The sequence below is a fragment of the Amblyomma mixtum genome, chromosome 2 (assembly GCF_055824585.1).
Source record: "Amblyomma mixtum isolate Tamu chromosome 2, ASM5582458v1, whole genome shotgun sequence".
Lineage (NCBI taxonomy): Eukaryota > Metazoa > Arthropoda > Arachnida > Ixodida > Ixodidae > Amblyomma > Amblyomma mixtum.
The window spans coordinates 198,235,580-198,255,174 of NC_143013.1; positions in this window are offsets into that span (position 1 = coordinate 198,235,580).

Below are 19,595 nucleotides of genomic sequence, written 5' to 3' on the forward strand. Positions count from 1 at the left end.
CGCTCGTCGTCGTGTGTCTTGCTTTGTCGCACTCTTAATTCGCGCTATTTCTATTGAACTTCGGAGAATCAGGGGGCGGAAGACATTCCGAAGTTTGCTGGGATATGTTGGCAGGCACAGGGCACGATTAATTGGTAGATATAGGAGAGATCACTGCTCTGCAGTGGGCGTTGGTAGGCAGATGATAAAGTGAAAATAAATATCACTTGGCAAACCTGATTTTGCTCTACAAATTCTGCTGTGATATGGTTTCCCGCTCACGGGTGTCCTTTATTAACTTTAGATCGTCAGTGCACTAGGGACAGTCAGGACAAATTTCTTCGCAGGTGCCATGAACCTACGCATATTTATAACTTCCAGAACCTAGATACCTCTGCTTAGGGTTTCTCTTCCTATAGTAGGTGAACGTTTTTCTTTTTAGTTTGGGGGAAACATGAAGCTAGAAATCGTTTTAGTGGTGTCAAGTTGATGAAGGTGGAGCCGTCATAGATAATCGTCTTTATGCTGCCATGTGTTCCATCAAGAACTCTGGTGAAACTGTTTGTTTTCTTGTTGGTGGTCTAAGCAGATGTTTCCGAAATGGACCTGTCGATATTCATCCGCTTATACTCGACAGCCTGGGAGAGAAATTCTCTGGAATCTCGCAGACGACCACCAGAGGGGACAAACCGAGTTCCCAGTCAAAACGACCGCACTCATTCTCCAGAAATGAACGTGGTCTTTTGAGTTTTCTGCATATCCAGTGAAGAGCAGTAGTGCACGACCCTCGTATTCTTTGTTAGATTATCCAGTTTGTGCACTTCAGTTTGCAGTCCCATACACTGAAAACTTTGCTGAGGAATCCCATTAGTCGCTTTCGCACGAACTTTCAGTTACCCATGTTTTTACTCGAAAGGAAATGCGGAATGGGCCCATAAAAGTCTCCAGAGACGGACGTTCTTCGAAAGATCACCCAACTGATGTACGTTGTTGGCCATGCTGCTGCTTGCGTACAAGCGCTATGTGCTGATCATTAATGCTAAAACTAGTACATTAGTTTTGTTAATGCGAAAGATTAACATCTCCTACAACATCACATGCAAAGATTCAAAGAAAAGTGGCCAGTAGTGAAGGTAACAAACATTTAAAAATTCATCCAAGACGAGTATGATGTACATCACGAAATTCGTAGGCGCAAACTTTACAACCACAGAGAAAAAGAGGATACACCACACGCGCCGCCATGAACAGCCTCCAACTAGTCCAGCTTTCTATCCAGTATGCTGCAGTAGAGTATCCAACTCTCTAGCTCCTTCGCTTCCTAAAACTTTCTTTTTTCAGTGACCTTGGCAAGCGTCTAGCGTCGTTGGGCGACCTCTTTCCAGGAAGTTTCTGATCTAGCTGTTCTAAGTGGTTTCCGATGTAGGACTTGGCTTTTATACCTTCGAGCGAATACTACATAAACTGAAGTTTGACGTCCAGCAGCACCCATTGCATGTTGTCGGAAACAAGTCTCGATGTTATGTCGAAGTGCTTAAAGTTGATAGAAGTTGATGCACTTCTAACTCCTCTAACTACTTTCCCAGTTTTCACGGCCTCATCAATGCATTTCTTCATCTGCTTTTCTTCCGGCTCTGAAGGGTCTTCCTTTCATGTGAATGAGTTTTGCAGACCCCGATGTCACTCCCCATGGTGCAAACACCAGTTGCGCCCGTAATCGCTATTGAATTGGAGACTTCCTTCCATCGGTGCTCAAGTCACCCAATCTATATATAGCGCAGCATGTACAAAATACCTTGGAAACTTTGGTGACACCTTTATAGGACAATAGGAGCCCCTGCACATACAAATCACCAGTGTGTCGAACAAAAATTCTCTGGAATGCATCCATCCTTAGCTGCCATTTTCGAAAGGAGATTGCTGCCAAATCTAGCTTATTCATTCGAAATGAGGGAGAAAGTTAGTTTGTAGTAATGTGCATTAGGCAGATAGCGGTTTATGAAGAACACAACTGCCATTAGTGTTAAGTTTCATGGCCGCAACAGTTGCTGGATACGTTCCTCCGCTCTGTATGTCCTTGAAAGTTCCCTTAATATCTGCGCAACGTCCAAGAAATCTCCAGGATACAAAATATTCTGTAGCTGACAGCGGATGCGAACTGCCACAGAGAATGGCGTCTCTGATGGACTCGAGACCTTACATACTTCGGTGCAGTATGAACACATACAGTCTTCGTCAAAAGTCTTAATGCCAAAAGCTTTTCACTTGAGCCGCATAACAGAGCCATTACGGCACTATTAAAGACGTAATGGCCTTTAAATGTCAGCAGAAGGTTTCTTCTTGCGGTATAGAAGCTTCCTGCTTGTGCTTTGAACGATCCGCTGTACACGGAGCATTCTAGGCACACACATTTCGGTAGAGCTGGGCGCTGTGACTTGTCACAGCTGTGACTTTTGGCAGATTGTACGCGGGAAGAGCATGCACTTTCCACAATACCAACGTGTTGGAAGCAGTGGATTCAACAGAAGTGAAATGTTTTGTGGCAGTTTGCATTTTTTAACGCCTGGCTAGTCATATGCCGTGATTCGGGCAAAATCGGCCGACTGAATATGCAGTTTATGATTTCTATAAGGTTACAAAACCCAGGGAAACTGAAGTTGCTACTGACAACAAGTTCAGCGACATCAGCTCGGCTGTGCTGCAAAACAAAGAGGTGAACTAAGCAAACCTGCAACGAAAACGAAAAGTATCTGTGAAAGCAGTAATTGAGATAAGAGAAATAACAAAATCGTGATTAGGTTTTAGTTGTCTGGTTGCCTGTAGTGTAATTAGAAAAAAGGTTCAAACTTTGAGATTTTCTTCTCCTACAGCGTAGTCCGGAATACCATTCCACAAATTAACACAAGAAGAAAGAAAGAGATTGGAAGCCACCTGCTAGGCGTGTATTATAAGCCTCTATTGCCGCATTTTGTCTCAAACACATACTCTGTTTTAGAGAGGGATGAATGTACATTTCTTTGTTGATTCTAGTTTGAATCGTAGTTCTAGGGAAAAACAACTTCAGCTGTTGTTTTCCTCATCGTGTTTCAAACAGTTCCAGCTCGTAACATTTCAGCATGTCTGATACAGAAGTGAAGCGTGCACTGCGATCGTCTCAATTTTTTCGGGTTTGTTTCGTTGGTACACTTGGTGAGGGCTCCAAACGGATGAGGCACACTCCAAAACGTGTCGAATAATTGCCTTTTATGCAATTGGCTTGAAATTGCTTGGTGCACGGTGCATTTTTTCTCAAGTAGCGCAGTTTTTTGAGAGCACACCTCAGCCACATTGATGCGCTAGCACAGATCATGATGTATAATCACTCCTAAATACTAAAACCTATATGCATTAGAAGAACAATTTTAACCAATTTTATTGTCAAACGAAAACCCCTTTTTTCGTGTGATATGAGCAAGCGTTGACTTTGGGCAATTAATTTCTATCTCCCACTCTAGGCGCTAGTCACATAAACCTGTCAGGCATAGATAATTTACTTTGCTCACATGCATAACCCGCTGTGAAAGTAAATTTTATTTTTATGTGTTATTCAAGAACACTAGGAATATCAATGATGTAAATAAAGAAGAGCAACGATCCCAACACTGACCATTGTGGAACCTCGCAAAAAACCTCTAGTGAATTCGCATGCAGTTCCCAATAGGCACGGATTGTACATCACACTGAAATCGGCTCCAATCCAGTTCACAATGTCTGAATCAACACTTGCCTTCCGAAGTTTAAAAAGCAAGTTACTATGCAGGACCTCATCGACTGTCCTGAAAAAAGTATCTGCAGATGACGTCAGTTTGTTCGTGGGCATGCTAAGCTAAATAGAAATCATGAATGAGCGAATTAGAAATCATGAATTATGAATTCTTGATGACGTGAACAGAAGCAGTTATTCTACTCGGGAAAAAGAATTATATGTTTTGCTATTGCATTTTGTGTAACCTTACAAATCACGGAAGTGAGCGAAAATAAATAGAGCAGGGGATTTTCTGACGATGTTGAATTTGTATGGTGCAAGGGCAGCTCTGGCTAAGAAGAGCCATTGGGGCAAGATATTTTTTTACACGAGATGGTGTCAGAGATGCCTTTCACAAAAATTGATCAGGCAAGAGGAAAGTTTTCACCCATTATCACTCGTAGTTATCAAGTGTAAATGCAGATCGAACCCTTCACCTCCCGCACGCGAGACGGATGCTCAAACCAAGTTTTCACCTGCCTGAACAAAAATGTGACATTTTAGCAACAATGTTTTAAGAGTAGTGTAGCTGTAGAGGGCTGCAATAGGGAGAGCAACCAGGTTTTTGTCCAGCACCTGCAGGAAGATACGAAATTATTGCCAAACGAAGGAATCGTCCTCATATTGGATGATGTGAAACCGTCACGTATAGTTTAGGTGCGTATGTGTCAGATGTGTCAGCAGAATGACCTAATCACGTAAATACAGAAGTTAAATGAGAGGTATTAATCACTTGAGTATTAAGGCACTTCCCACTATAGGAATGGCACTGTATAATGTTAAGCAAACAAGGGAAGAGGAACCGAACCCACCGGCGGCATGTGGTTGTTTTTTCTTCTGCTTTTCTAATCAATTAGCTTTAAGCGACAGTAATATTCTTACTTGATCAACACCACAAAAAAATAAATAAATTAAAAAAAATCCCCTGTGCTCCTTGGTTTCTGTGGCTGTTGGCTTCTCTCATATTTATAACGAGCCCCTCATTCCTCTTCCCTTGTTTGCTTAATTGCTTAGCGAGGGCCTCGGTTCTGGCAGCCTTGATGCCATAGGAAGCATAAGAGGGTTCTCACACAGCTTCCACCCTCGCCGTTCGATGGCGTTCTACGTCACACCAGCGGTAACCCAGGACGTTCCACGTCCGCCGCTTACGAACACGGGTGGCGCTGATGAACACTCTCAAGTTTAGGTTATTTGTAAACATAAATACCCCCGAAAGCAGAAGGTTTGACAGCCGTCGCCGTAGCTCAGAGGTAGAGCACCGGACGCGTAATTCGGAGGTCGTGGGTTCGGATCCCACCGGCGGCATGTGGTTGTTTTTTCTTCTGCTTTTCTAATCAATTAGCTTTAAGCGACAGTAATATTCTTACTTGATCAACACCACAAAAAAATAAATTAATTAAAAAAAAAATCCCCTGTGCTCCTTGGTTTCTGTGGCTGTTGGCTTCTCTCATATTTATAACGAGCCCCTCATTCCTCTTCCCTTGTTTGCTTAATTGCTTAGCGAGGGCCTCGGTTCTGGCAGCCTTGATGCCATAGGAAGCATAAGAGGGTTCTCACACAGCTTCCACCCTCGCCGTTCGATGGCGTTCTACGCCACACCAGCGGTAACCCAGGACGTTCCACGTCCGCCGCTTACGAACACGGGTGGCGCTGATGAACACTCTCAAGTTTAGGTTATTTGCAAACATAAATACCCCCGAAAGCAGAAGGGTTCACAGCCGTCGCCGTAGCTCAGAGGTAGAGCACCGGACGCGTAATTCGGAGGTCGTGGGTTCGGATCCCACCGGCGGCATGTGGTTGTTTTTTCTTCTGATTTTCTAATCAATTAGCTTTAAGCGACAGTAATATTCTTACTTGATCAACACCACAAAAAAATAAATTAATTAAAAAAAAAATCCCCTGTGCTCCTTGGTTTCTGTGGCTGTTGGCTTTTCTCACGCTGTATAATGTTAGCAGATATATAGGGAGTCCCATCTAACTTTAGCCAGGGTTTAAAAATATAACGAGGTACTCTAAGATGACGCGGCCAGTTGCATGGCGCTTACTCCGACATGCATTTGGAGCAAGTCGCTATATTTTCTATATCATACTTAATTTCATAATTAGGCGAGATTAATTAGCCAACCTCGCTAGGAACAAAGCTGGTGACAAAATTCTAATCAGAAAGTTGTAGAACGGTTCGCAAAATGTTATATTGAATCTCTTATGTATTAGTTTCTTTCGCTGTCTGCACATGCCCATGAAATACTAAAAAAAATGACATGCCCGGTTGCGCGTCACAATTAGAGTGCTCTCCAACGTTGTGCCTACAAATGAACAGATAATTTAGCCAGGCGAGCGTCCGCTTGAAAGGCGGCAGGGCAGCGACGCAGGCGCTGGCTGTGCGATTTACGCCAGGGGCGCGATTACGAGTCGCTCAATATCGTCTCAATCGGAAAGTGTCTCAAAAAGTGCCTCATTTTCCCCGTTACTATTGGTCGGCCGTGACCAGCGGCCATATTGTTTTTTTGCGTCACCGGCCGACGTCATAAACGTGCAGAAGTGTTGACGTTGCTTAACTAATTACGCGAGCCGATTGAGACGATTTTTCGGGATTGGAACGAGTGGTCTCAAACCGCTTGAGACAGAAAATGGCGGTTGTTTACATCGCCGGTGGCCGCGCGAGCAACGGTGTAAGAGGGTGCATGAAGACGGTTTTGACGTGCCGGACGAGTTATTTCGACGTTTTGACATTGGAAGGAGCATAATGGCTGTGCGACGAACTCGCCGTTGAACTTGGAGGTGTGCGGGTGAGTGCGCGGTCAGTGGAGCGGCAAGTGCCTGTGTGCGTCTTCGCCGCCGGTGGGTTTCAAGACACCGTAGGAAATGAAGTAAACGTCGGCGTAGCCCAACCGACTGTGAGCAAGTGTTTGCGGTGAGTTGCGGAGACCACTGTCAAAGTTAAGTCGCAGAAGGTGCGCGCTTTCCGGCGAGACCCCCAAGACAAGGCGGCGGCGAAGGAGGACTTCCTTCGCATAAACTTTCGCTACCGCAGTATCCCCGGCGCCGTCATCCGAGCATCATCCGAACGGAACGGCAACAACACCAACAGGAATATCAAGCTTAACCGGAAGCGGGCGGCATGAGTTCGTTACGAGGCGGAAGAGTGATTGTTGCCGCAGTGACTGGGCGTGCCGGCTCTTAATTCCCTCAGTGAGATTGCAAGCTCCCAGCAGCTGCACCGGTCTGCTTCCGTATGTCGGCAGTTGCTGCAGTGTGATTATTCGTGGTCGTCGGGTATTTTCTGAACAAAAATAAATAGAATCACGCATCGCCCTTGGAGCACATTTGCCATCGATAGCAGGCTAGGTGACTTCACACTGGCGAGTCGCGGAGGTTGCGCGACAGGATTAAGTCGATTTGTAACGCTCCCTCCCCGCTTTACATGTGCTTCGCAAACCGCAACTAATTGACCGAAATCGGTCGCCTAGAATACTAGCGCGACGTTTGCAACTCGCGCGTGTGAACTTGCCTTAAAGCTGCCTTCGCCGGTTTTCGAGCCAAGCGCTCCTTGCAAATGTATCTCAGCAGACCCGTAGCAATCACTGCCTTTAAATAGATTTTTCCACACACTTAAGACGTCCGCACAGTACCTTGATTCTATGTAGTGTGTAAAAAAAAAGGACAGCCGTCAATCAGCTGATTTTTTTATGGCTGCCATGTTTACGATAGCTGAGTATGTGCGTGGAGGGATAAGGCTGAATCTATGGCTTAATCCTTTGAATCAGGCGGCAGCTCACGCCACCTAGCCGACGCTACCGACCGCTTTTCCAGCGTCAGCGCAACCTCGCGGCAGCAAAAGTGACTGAAGAGCAAACTTATTCGCAAAACTGAGAACGCTTCTTGTTTTGCTTCATATTGTCAGGTTTTAAACATAGTTTGTTAGGAAAATAAAACTTTTGGAATGAAGATGATGATTCAGCACCGCCACCAACGACGACGAAGCGCTAGCGCCGCCCGTGAAAGGCTCGTGCTGGAGAACTGCCGCTTGTGTGCCGGGCTCTCGCCTCGCTGGTTCCTAGACGACTTGCGCCCGGGTCTTCGTTGACGGCGCTTCAACGTGCCAATAAACCACTCTTCATTTGGTGGAGATTGCTGCGTTCACCGTTCCCCATCACCGTGGACCTTCGCAGTCGCAGTCGCCGCAGCCCGTCATCTGCTCCGGTGCCGTCCGGCAGCGCGACCCCGCTGTTTTCAGCGGCCACAGCGACCAGGATGTGGAAGATTGGCTGGAATCATACGAACGGGTGAGCCGCCATAACAATTGGGATGACAGCGTCAAACTGACCAACGTTATATTCTACCTGAGCGACGTAGCAAACCTGTGGTTCCGAAACCACGAGGCCGACATTACCACCTGGGCCGTTTTCAAGAGCACACTTGCGGAGGTTTTCGACCGTCCCGCCGTGCGGAAACTTCGCGCTGAGCAAAGCCTGCGTGTCCGAGCTCAGCACAAGGACGAGACGTTCACGAGCTACATTGAAGATGTAGTTGACCTATGCAAGCGTGTTGATCCGGCTATGTCCGAAGCTGACAAGATTAAGCACGTCCTGAAAGGCATCGACGACGACGCTTTTCAGATGTTGGCGAAGAGCCCCACCACCGTCGCCTCGGTTTATACACTGCGCCAAAGTTTTGACGAGTTCCGCAAGCAACGTCTTTGCGCTCGTCGCCCTCCCCCGCCTGCCGACTTCATCTCCGGCCTGGGCATCAACCACGACTTGCTAGCCACAATCAAAGACTTCGTGCGGGAAGAGGTTGCCCGGCAGCTATCGCTCATCTCTAACCCCCATCCGTCACCGCCCGTCCTCAGTCCTGAGATCCGGCATGCCATCACGCAGGAGGTCGCCGATGCACTTCCTAGTCTTCGGCAACCGGCACCTTTGGCTCCCCAGGCCGGTCTACTCCCGATCCAGCCCACCCCAGTTGCCGCCCCGTTAAGCTACGACCCTCCAGTAGGCGTGCCGCCTGCGCCCGCACCCGTGCCTCTCACGTATGCCGAGGCTGTCAGAAGACCACCGCAGCCGCAGGCCTATGCCTATGTTCCTCCTGCGGTGCCTGCGCCTGTTGTTTCCCGACAGCGTTTTGCGCCCACTGCCTACAATCCTTGGCGCACGGCTGACAACCGACCGATCTGCTACGTCTGCGGTTTTCCAGGCCACGTCGCTCGCCTATGTCGACGTACTCTGCCTGCGCCTCTCCACCCCCTGCCGGACTACCGCGATACGGCTCGCACATTTCGCCCACCTTTCGAACCACCGCATCAGGGGACCTCACCTGACCACGCGCTTGGTCGCCCGCCCTACGTTTCCCACCGCTCGCCCTCCCCTCGCCGCCGCTCCTTGTCGCCCATGAGGCGTCGCCCCGTCAACGCCGATTCGGAAAACTAGCAGCCGCAGTTCCTGGGGCACGAACTGCGCTATCATCGCCCTGCTTAAGTCCTCGCCTTTCACCGCCGAATCTTCTTGACGTGTTTGTAGACGGCGTCAAGACACTTGCGCTTGTGGACACTGGGGCCTCCGTTTCTGTCATTAACGAAAACTTCTGCTGTTCGCTTCGAAAAGTTACCACCCCATCTTCTGGACTCTTCCTCCGTACAGCTAGCGCCGAGCCCGTTCATCCGTCTGCCGCTTGCACAGCACGCGTAGTCATCGCCGATGTTTTATATGTTGTCGAATTTTTAGTTCTCCGTGCAAGCTCCCATGACGTCATCCTTGGCTGGGATTTTCTATCCTGCCACAGCTTCGTCATTGACTGCGCCCGTGCGCATGTCGTCTTTTCTACGCTCTGTGATGCGCCCTTCGACGATACTTCGATTCGCCGTGATGCTAAGTTTGTTGTCGCCGAGGGCACTCACATTCCCCCTGATAGTGCTGTGCTTGTCCCTGTTTGCGCCGCCTCTGTTTCTGACGCCACCGTTCTCTTCACGCCTTCCCCCATCCTTGCTTCTCGCCGACACCTCTCTGTTCCCTTCGCCGTCATCGACATTCAACAATGTTAATAAAACAAAGCTTATTGTATTTAAGGCACGTAAAAAGCCTGATAACAGTGAAATTAATCTTACATTCAAAAATAGCGTAATTGAGCGTGTTTCTTCCTACAAATTTTTAGGCATAATCTTTGAAGAACACTTGAGTTGGACCCTGCATATTAATAAGATTCATGCCAGCATATCAAGGTCATTATGTGTATTATATAAACTTCGAGACCTTGTTCCGAAATGGCTGAAGTGGCAGTTATATTATACCCTAATTCAATCACATCTTCATTATTGTTTACTTGTTTGGGGATCTACAACGAAAACTAACCTCACGAGGCTGATAACATTACAGAAAAAAGCAATACGATATGTCGAAAACCTTGCATACAATGATCATACAGGTTTGTACTTCACTAAGCATTCTATTCTAAAAATCAATGAATTATTTGAGTTGAAACTGCTTTCTTATGTGTTTAACGATTTCAAACATCATCCCACTAAATATGTTCAATTAAACTCTAGTAGTGACGCGCCTTATAAATTAAGGCACGTCAGTTACAGAGTACCATTTGTAAGGACTAACTATGGAACCGAAATGCTTTCATTTTTAATTCCCAGTCTTCTAAATAAACATACACAGGCCATAGAAATTATTCAGAAACCTGTTTCCCAAAAGTCATTCAATAGAAATGCTAAAGCTTACCTCCTTTCTCGCCCGAATGATTAAAATTCTTGATGTCCCTGTTTTTCCGTCAACTCTTTGAATTCTCGTGTTTTTCTTGTTGTGATGTGTCTTGTAAATATTTACTTTAATTATGTCATTGCAAAAGTATGCACCTTCCTCCTACTTTTACCTTGTATAATTATGTGTTGTTTTTTCTAATGAGAGTGTATGAAGCTCTTGCTTCTTTTGCCGCTTGTCGTGAGCATTGTGTCGGGTGCTTGGGCCCCGTCAGGCAGAGTGCATCTGCCTTTTGCCCCTGCATCCGAGACCTTGTTGTCTAAATAAAGATCTATCTATCTATCTATCTATCTATAACACGGTACTGCCGCCATCCTCGTCTCTAACACCTCCTTCTCTGCGTTCTCCCTGCTCCGTGGCGAGTGCCTTGGCCATTTTGAAACCGCTAACTTGATCACTTCCTTGGACACCGATGTGACCTCCTCCAGTCCCGACATCGCTGCCCTCACCCCACGTGGCCCTACTCCCGATATCCCACTGCCTTCGGACATTTTCGACCGCTCTATTGACCCCGCCCTCGACACAGCTCAACACGCGCAGCTTCTTGCCCTGCTCAACCAGTTTCGCTCATCGTTTGACCACCAGTCCTCTTCTTTGGGCCGTGCGACCACTGTCGAGCACCACATTGAAACCGGTACCCATACTCCTCTCCGCCAGCGCCCCTACCGTGTGTCACTTCCCGAGCGCCGCCTCATCGCTGAGCAAGTGGACGACATGCTACAACGCGGCATTATTCAGCCATCTGCCAGTCCTTGGTCATCCCCAGTGGTCCTGGTGAAGAAGAAGGATGGCTCGATACGATTTTGCGTGGACTATCGCCGGCTCAACAAAATTACGCGCAAAGACGTCTACCCGCTACCCCGTATTGACGACGCCCTGGACTGCTTGCAAGGCGCCGAATTCTTCTCCTCTCTGGATCTCCGTTCCGGCTATTGGCAAGTCCCGATGTCTGAGTCCGACCGTCCTAAAACGGCATTCGTTACCCCTGACGGCCTATATGAATTCACCGTAATGCCATTCGGTCTGTGTAACGCTCCCGCCACGTTCGAACGAATGATGGACAATATATTGCGCGGGCTCAAGTGGAACATTTGTCTCTGCTATTTGGATGATGTTGTTGTGTTTTCGCCCGATTTTCCGACGCATCTCCAGCGCTTGCGCCAGATATTGAGCTGCCTCACCCGTGCTGGCCTTCAGCTTAACCTCAAGAAATGTCACTTTGGCGCCCGGCAACTGACAATACTCGGCCACCTCGTATCCAAAGATGGCGTCCTACCTGATCCTGACAAACTCCGGGCTGTGACTGAGTTCCCTAAACCGACCTCTACGAAACAGGTGCGCCGATTTGTGGGCCTCTGCTCCTATTTTCGGCGCTTTGTTCCTAATTTCGCCTCTATCGTCGCGCCCCTTACGAAACTCCTCAATGGTCCCGCCGACCTGTCTACGTGGGACTCTGCCTGCGATGAAGCTTTTGCTGCGCTCCGTCGTCGTCTTACTTCACCCCCAATTCTTCGGCACTATGACCCCGGTGCTCCTACTGAGGTGCACACCGACGCAAGCGGAATTGGCCTCGGTGCTGTCCTGGCCCAGCGCAAGCCCGAATTTTCTGAATACGTTGTTGCGTACGCCAGCCGTGCTCTCACCAAAGCAGAGTCGAACTACAGCGTGACTCAAAAGGAGTGTCTGGCCGTAGTGTGGGCTCTCACAAAATTCCGCCCTTACTTATATGGCCACCCGTTCACCGTCGTTACTGATCACACCACGCCTTGTGTTGGTTGGCCTCCCTCAAAGATCCCTCAGGACGCCTTGGCCGCTGGGCACTCCGTCTTCAGGAATTCGATGTTACCGTTGTCTACCGGTCGGGCCGCAAGCACTCCGACGCCGACGCCTTGTCACGCTCGCCACTGCCCTCTCCTGCGCCCTCTTCCCTCGTGTCTGATTCCCCACTCGCAGCGCTCACTGCTATCGACATGCCCAATCAACAACGCCAGGATCCATGGATTTCTTCCTTGCTGGATGCCCTTCGTGCACACTCTACGTCCTCCTTCCCTCGGGCCCTTCGTCGCCAAGCTTCCCATTTCGCCATCCGCGACGATCTCCTGTACTGCCGCAACTATCGTCCGGACGGCAGAAAGTGGCTCCTCGGGATTCCCCGCCATCTTCGGTCTGAGATCTGTGCACACTACCACGCCCACCCTCAAAGCGCTCACGCTGGATCGCTAAAAAACTACGAGCGGCTACGCCAGAGGTACTACTGGCGGGGCATGTACAACTTTGTTCGTCGATACGTTCGCTCCTGCACAGCCTGTCAGCAGCGGAAGTCGTCACCTCGACCCTCGACTGCCCCGTTACAGCCATTACCGTGCCCGGCTCGCCCTTTCGATCGTGTGGGCATCGACCTATATGGGCCGCTCCCCTTCACGACCGCCCGGAATCGATGGATTATAGTCGCCGTGGACCACCTCACTCGGTATGCTGAGACCGCTGCCCTACCTGCGGCTACTGCTCGCGACGTCGCCTTCTTCCTTCTTCATCACTTCGTCCTGCGTCACGGCGCTCCGCGAGAACTTCTCAGTGACCGCGGCCGCGTTTTCTTGTCTGAAGTTGTTCGCGAGCTTCTCGATGCGTGCCACTCAGTCCACCGTATCACTACCGCTTACCACCCCCAAACCAACGGCCTCACCGAACCATTCAACCGTACTCTTGGGGACATGATCGCCATGTACATTAGCTCCGACAGCTCTAATTGGGGTCAAGTCCTTCCGTTCGTGACCTATACATATTACACCGCATCCCAGGCAACCACCGGCTTTTCCCCATTCTTTCATTTATTTGGGCGCGAGCCTTCCTGTCTGCTGGACACAATCCTTCCCTACAACCCCGACAGCTCAGAATATACTTCCATTTCTGACATTACCCGCCATGCTGAGCAGTGCCGCCAGTTGGCTCGCTCCTTCACCGCCGAACGTCAAGGGCTCCGGAAACATGAGTCGGACCAAGACACGCCCGCTACACACTTCTCCACTGGATCATTGGTCTGGCTCTCTGTTCCGGCTGCGTCCAAATTTTCGGCCAAGCACATTGGTCCTTACCGCATCTTAGAGCGTACGTCACCAGTGAACTATATCATCGAACCGGTGACACCTTCTTTGGACCATCCCCGCCGTGGTCGCGACGTCGTTCATGTCAGCCGCTTGAAGCCTTATTACAGCCCTCTCGTCGTCTCCTCTCCTTGAGTCGCCAGGATGGCTCCCTCTTTCCGCCGGGGCAGTTGGAATGAAGATGATGATTCAGCACCGCCACCAACGACGACGAAGCGCTAGCGCCGCCCATGAAAGGCTCGTGCTGGAGAACTGCCGCTTGTGTGCTGGGCTCTCGCCTCGCTGGTTCCTAGACGACTTGCGCCCGGGTCTTCGTTGCCGGCGCTTCAACGTGCCAATAAACCACTCTTCACTTTGTTCATTTTATTAATGGCGTGTTTACAGCAAAATGTTAGCATACGGTCCCTTATTGCGCAACTAAATGCTTCCTGGGTGGAACCCTACTATTAGCCACCACAACCTCGCTGCTAATTGGTTGATTCCGCGGTCAACGCGTCGCGGTGTCGTCATTTTCACGTCAGAATCTCAAAATTGAGACAAAAAGTGGTATGTTTTCCTCGCGGCGGTTCTTGACAGCGGCAAGCAGAAGCAGCCCTTATCACTTCCACTGGCGTAAATCGCACAGCCAGCGCCTGCGTTGTTGCTCTTTTATTGTAAACTCTCAAGAAATGAAATAAAATAAAATAAAAAAATTGGAGAGGAAGCCCGCACCCAACCAGAGGTTATCGCAGGCGATCCAATTAAACATAAAAGAAAAGGGGCCAACGCCCAAAAGAAAATCTAAGAAAAACCAATTACAAGAGAGGAAAAAAAAAGGCACAAATGATGGTCGGGGAAAAGTGGTTTTTAAGACAAGGCGCCCCTGAAGGATTACGAAGGACGAAATGAACATGAAACAATGATGGGTCCAGAGTGCCTAGTTTCTTCTGACAGGCTCGCAGGCGGCCAGGAGGAGGGAAGGTGCGGGGATCTGTAAGAAGGAAGAAGAGACAGGAAAAGAAAGCGAGGAGAAAAAAACGAACAAACAGGAGATACTGGGCTTAAGAAAGCAGAAGGGGTACATGAAAAAAGGGAAATAGAAAAGAGGATCAAGTAAATAACAAAAGGCAGGTAAAAAAACAAACAAACAAAGGAATATAACGAGCGAAATTCATAAAAAAAACAATTAAAACATGAAAAATATAACAGCTAGAGGAAAGAAAAGGAATGGCAACAAAAAAATAAAAATAAAAATAAAAGTGAAAAAAAAACGAAAAGCAAACAAAACAAAGACTGCGTGTGCACGCAAAGCCAACAGATATCATGGTACACATACCATCCACATGCCCGTGAGGCAGGGGCAGGGCCACAGCCCACCAATATTGGCCATATGGTGCCCCCGACCACATGAGACATGGGGAGGCGCAGAAATGGCAGGGAGGTCTACGAGCCATCCGGGCGGGAATAAAGACGAGAGACAGGTGAAAGAAGGGCAGAAACGCGAACAGCAACGCGAATAAGCAATGCACGAGACCGAGGGGAACCTAGTAAAGAGGGGAAGTCTTGAGGGGAAAGAAAGTGCGGATAGCCGGGAAGCCGTGCTGCTACGTCTGCGGTGAGAGGACAGGCACGCAGGTAATGGAGAACATCCCCCACAGCTGCCCCGCATGGACAAGAAGGCGAAGGAAGGAGGGCAAAACGATGGAAGTACGAGGGAAAACGACCGTGGCCAGTTAGGAGAGGGACAAGAGATCGGGGTGGAGGGAAAAAGAGCGGGAGACGGTTAACAGAGGGGACAAAAACAGCCAGGAGGGTGTCCGAATGTTCCGCGGTCCAGGTGTCCGACCAAAGCCTGAGTACGGTGGTACGCATGCGGGTGCGCACTGACAAGGGTGACAGCCACGACGGCCGCAAGAGGCCACGCGCCGACGCCAGAGAGGCGGCCCAGTCAGCGAGCTCGTTGCCCCAGACACCGCAATGGGCGGGGACATGATAGAGGAAGACAGGACGCTGAAGAGAAATTGCAGCAAGAGTGCGCTTGATGTCTCGGACGCGCAAGTCGTTCGTAGAAAGAGAGTGAAGAGCCTGAAGGAGAGAAAGGCAATCAGAGTAGACATGCAAGGGTAAAGGAGAGGGGGCGCGCCGGGCGTAACAACAGGCCTCATGAAACGCAACAGCCTCTGCGCAGAAGGCACTAGAGGCTGTCTCTAGACGAAACCGGCCCACGTTCCGCAGCGCGCCAGAAGATGAGAATGCGACGTAAGCAGCACCCGCAGAGTGGGATGTATAAGAGCCATCCGTGAATATATGAAGGCTGGGAAGGAAGGACTGAGAGGGAAAGTGAGAAGGGAGAAGACGGGTGAAGGAGAATGAGGAAGCCAGAGAGGGATGGTCGCACCAGGGATCAAAGCGGGGCAAGATATCAGATGGTAGATAAGTGTGACCTCCAAAGGTGACAGGATCTACACCGTTTAAAAGGTTGTATTCCGCACAGAGGCGATCCAATTCTAAGGGAAGAGGGGGTACCCGGAGGAGCACCTGAAGTGCAGCCGTGCGCGTTGTGCGGAAAGCCCCTGTGATAGCGAGAAGAGGGACGCGCTGCACAGAAACAACCTTTGTCCGAAGGCGGGAATTGGCGCTGCGAGACCACCAAGCGGGCGCGGCAAAAGTTAAAGCGGGTTGTATTGCTTGAAAATAAAGCCTACGTAGAGAACAGGCAGGGAGGGAACGATGGAACGACAGAAATGAGACAAGGCGCGAAGTGAGGATCTGTGCCTTGTCGCGGAGGAAGTTAGCATGAGGTAGAAAAGTGAGGTGGCGGTCGAAGACAACGCCTAAAATTTTGAGTTCCTGTTTGAAACTTAAGGGGCGGCCCGAAAAGCGCACGGTGGGATTACGCTTTTCCATTCCGCCCACGCCATGGGAAAACAGCATACAAAATGTTTTTGGCCATGAGATTGTCACCCGCGAATCAGCGGCCCAACAGGCTATTCTCTCAAGAACCTCGGCACACAGCTTCTCCAGCTCGTGGCGCGTGCGGGCCGGAACCAGCACAATGGTATCATTGGCATACGCCTGTATTGTCACGCCAGGAGGCATTGGACATTCGAGAAGGCTTGCGATTATCACATTCCACAAAAGGGGTGAGACGGGGGATCCCTGAGGGCTGCCGAGAGTGGGATTGGCAGACACTTCCTCACCAGTGCGTGTACGGTAGACTACCGTGCGCTGCGAAAGAAAGGAGCGCAAGAGGTGATATAGGTTCGAAGGGAAACCGCGGCTGCGAAAGAAGCGAAGAACGAGGGGGTGCCAAACGCTATCAAACGCACCCTGAAAATCAATTGATATAAGAACTACGGGCGTGCGGGATATGCGGAAATTTTCCAGGACCATTCGCAACGAGGCCAGGGCTTGCACTGCGCTGCGCGAATGAGTAAACCCAAATTGGTTGGGATGGAGATGGCCCCTGGCGTGCAAGAAATAGTAAAGACGACCGTGAAGTAGGCGTTCTAATAATTTACCGAGGACTGAGTTCATCACTATTGGCCGGTAGGAAGTAGGGAGGGAAGAGGGACGGTTTGGCTTAGGAAGGAAGATGATCCGCCCCTTGCGCCACGCGGAGGGAAAGTGGCCTAGACGGAGGGCACCGTTGAAAAGGAAGAGAAAGAAGGACGGGTGGGCACGCCAGAGGCCCGTAACCAAGGGCGCAGTCAGCCCATCCAGGCCGGGAGCCGTGCCAGTACCAAGTGCGTTCACGAGCAACTGAAGCTCGTTCCGCGAGAACGGGACGTCCGGCGGTACAGAAGGATGGTAAGGTGACTCGACGGATGCACGGATACACGCGTGGAATGGTGAATCTATCAAAGAGTCGTCAAACGCGACCTGTGTTCGGAGCAAAAGTGCCGCTGGCTCGACGACAGAAGACGTCAGAACGCCGCCTCCTGCGTCCAGAGGCGGTAAGAATACAGGGGCACGCAGTTTGGCAAATGCCTTCTGAAAGGGTGCGCCGAAAAGGTTTTTCCGAGTCGCATCGTGACAGGCCTGGCGCAACACCGAGTCCTTCGCCTCCCTGATGTTGCGACGGTAACAGGCAAGTGCGGCCTGAAATGAAGTGCGGTAGACAGGGCGAACCGATTGTTCTGAGCAACGCTGGAAGCGCCGGCGCAAAGCTCGAACCCGGCGCCGCTCGATGGCGAGCTTAGGGGACCACCATGACTTCGGTGCCAGACCACTCCCAACTGTACGCTTGTGGCGCTCAATCAGCGTGTTAACTCGGTCGTGGAAACGGTTTACGACGGTCTCCAGCGCATCGGGAGAGCGCAGATCGGCGCCAGCAACTCGGGGAAACCATGTGTCCCTTGCGAGGCACTGAAGCAGACGAGCCCGGGATGCAACCGTTAGGCGGTACTGCTTCGGAGATGGAGGACCAATCGACACCTGAATATAAGAATGCTCGGACAGAGATTCGGCGTCAGAGACAGTCCATGTGTATCCGGAGCTGAGCAGGGATGGGGAAGCGAGCGTGACATCAATCCACGACTCCGCGTAATAGTTGTCGTGTGTGGGGGCGGAAGTAGGATCATTTAAAACTGTCAGTTGGTGAGCCAGGGCGAAGTGGACGAGTTTGGAGCCACGCGAGTCGGAGGTGCGGGGCCCCACAATTCATGCTTGGCGTTGAAGTCACCGGCCAGGATGATAGGTCGGCCGGCCGCCAAAGCGACCACTTCGTCCAGTTCGTCTACCGAAGAGTCAAAGAGGGCACGCGGCGGGCAATAAACAGAGACAAAGAGGAAGGAAGCAGACTGGGAGGTGGAGAGCACCGCCACAACGAAAGTGGAGGCGTAAATAGGGAACACCTCAAAAGGAGGGTCCCGCACAAGGACCAGCGAGCGCGGATGTGATTGCGCAGAGAAGACTGCAACCCCACTGGGAAGACCTGAAACCCCACCACCGACCAGGTAAGGGTCCTCCACCGCTGCCAGAGAAAACGGAGAAGAGAGGAAATGACTCGAGAGGGCAGCCGTCGCACGCCGGGTATGGTCAAGGTTAATCTGCAGAAAACTAAAACTAGCCATGGCGATATAAAGAAGTATAGGAACTCAAGTAGAAAAAGATCACATATGGGCGACAGCTGCTTGAGAGATTGATTAATAGATAGTGGCGGTGGTGGAAGCAGGAGGGCCGAGGACCGGCTACGGAGCCAAGTGATAAAGGGTAGCGAGAAAAGAAGAATACGAAAGAAAGATTAGTGAAGGAGGCCGTAAGTACAATCACATTCGCAGCCTGGCAGTTCGCGGGAGAGGTACGCAGGGCAATCGTGGCCCTAAGGGCCATAAGTGGTCCTGGCACGGACGCGAGCAGCGCGCTCCTGCAGAATTGAGCAGGAGGCATGCCCAGCTTGATGGTTAGAGGGGCGACCAGCCGCGGCGCACGGCGCGCACTTGGCGTTAGGGTCCTGTATTGGGCGGGGGCACTGTGCGAGAGGGTGCGACCCCGCGCATCTTGTGCAGCAGGCCTTAGAAGGGTCCGTAGCATGCGGGCACGCCTTAAGAGCGTGGCCGTATTGGGCACAGAACGTGCACAGCGGGACGTGGAGGTCCTCCTGGACCTCAACGGAGGTCCAGCCCACGGTGACGCGACGGGCGTCACGAAGCCGGGAAAAAGCGGGAGGGTCAACCTCTAGGACGTGCACACGCTGTCCAGAGCGCTTTGTAAAGGACAATCTGAGCTTACATTTCAGCGGATCAAGTGAGAGTCCCGGATTCCGCCGGTTGAGGGCAGTCACGAGATCCTCAGGACGGATATCAGGATCAACCCCGGACAGGCGGACATGGGGATTACGTCGCTGAGGCATACGGACATTGATGGAAGCCCTGGTGGCCTCGATACGGGTGATAGCAGCCTGCAGGCGCTCGAGGTTCCCAGGGTCCCGGGATGTAACCACCAGGGCGCGACGGGTGGGTCGGAGTGTGACGGCTCCTATTCCCTCAG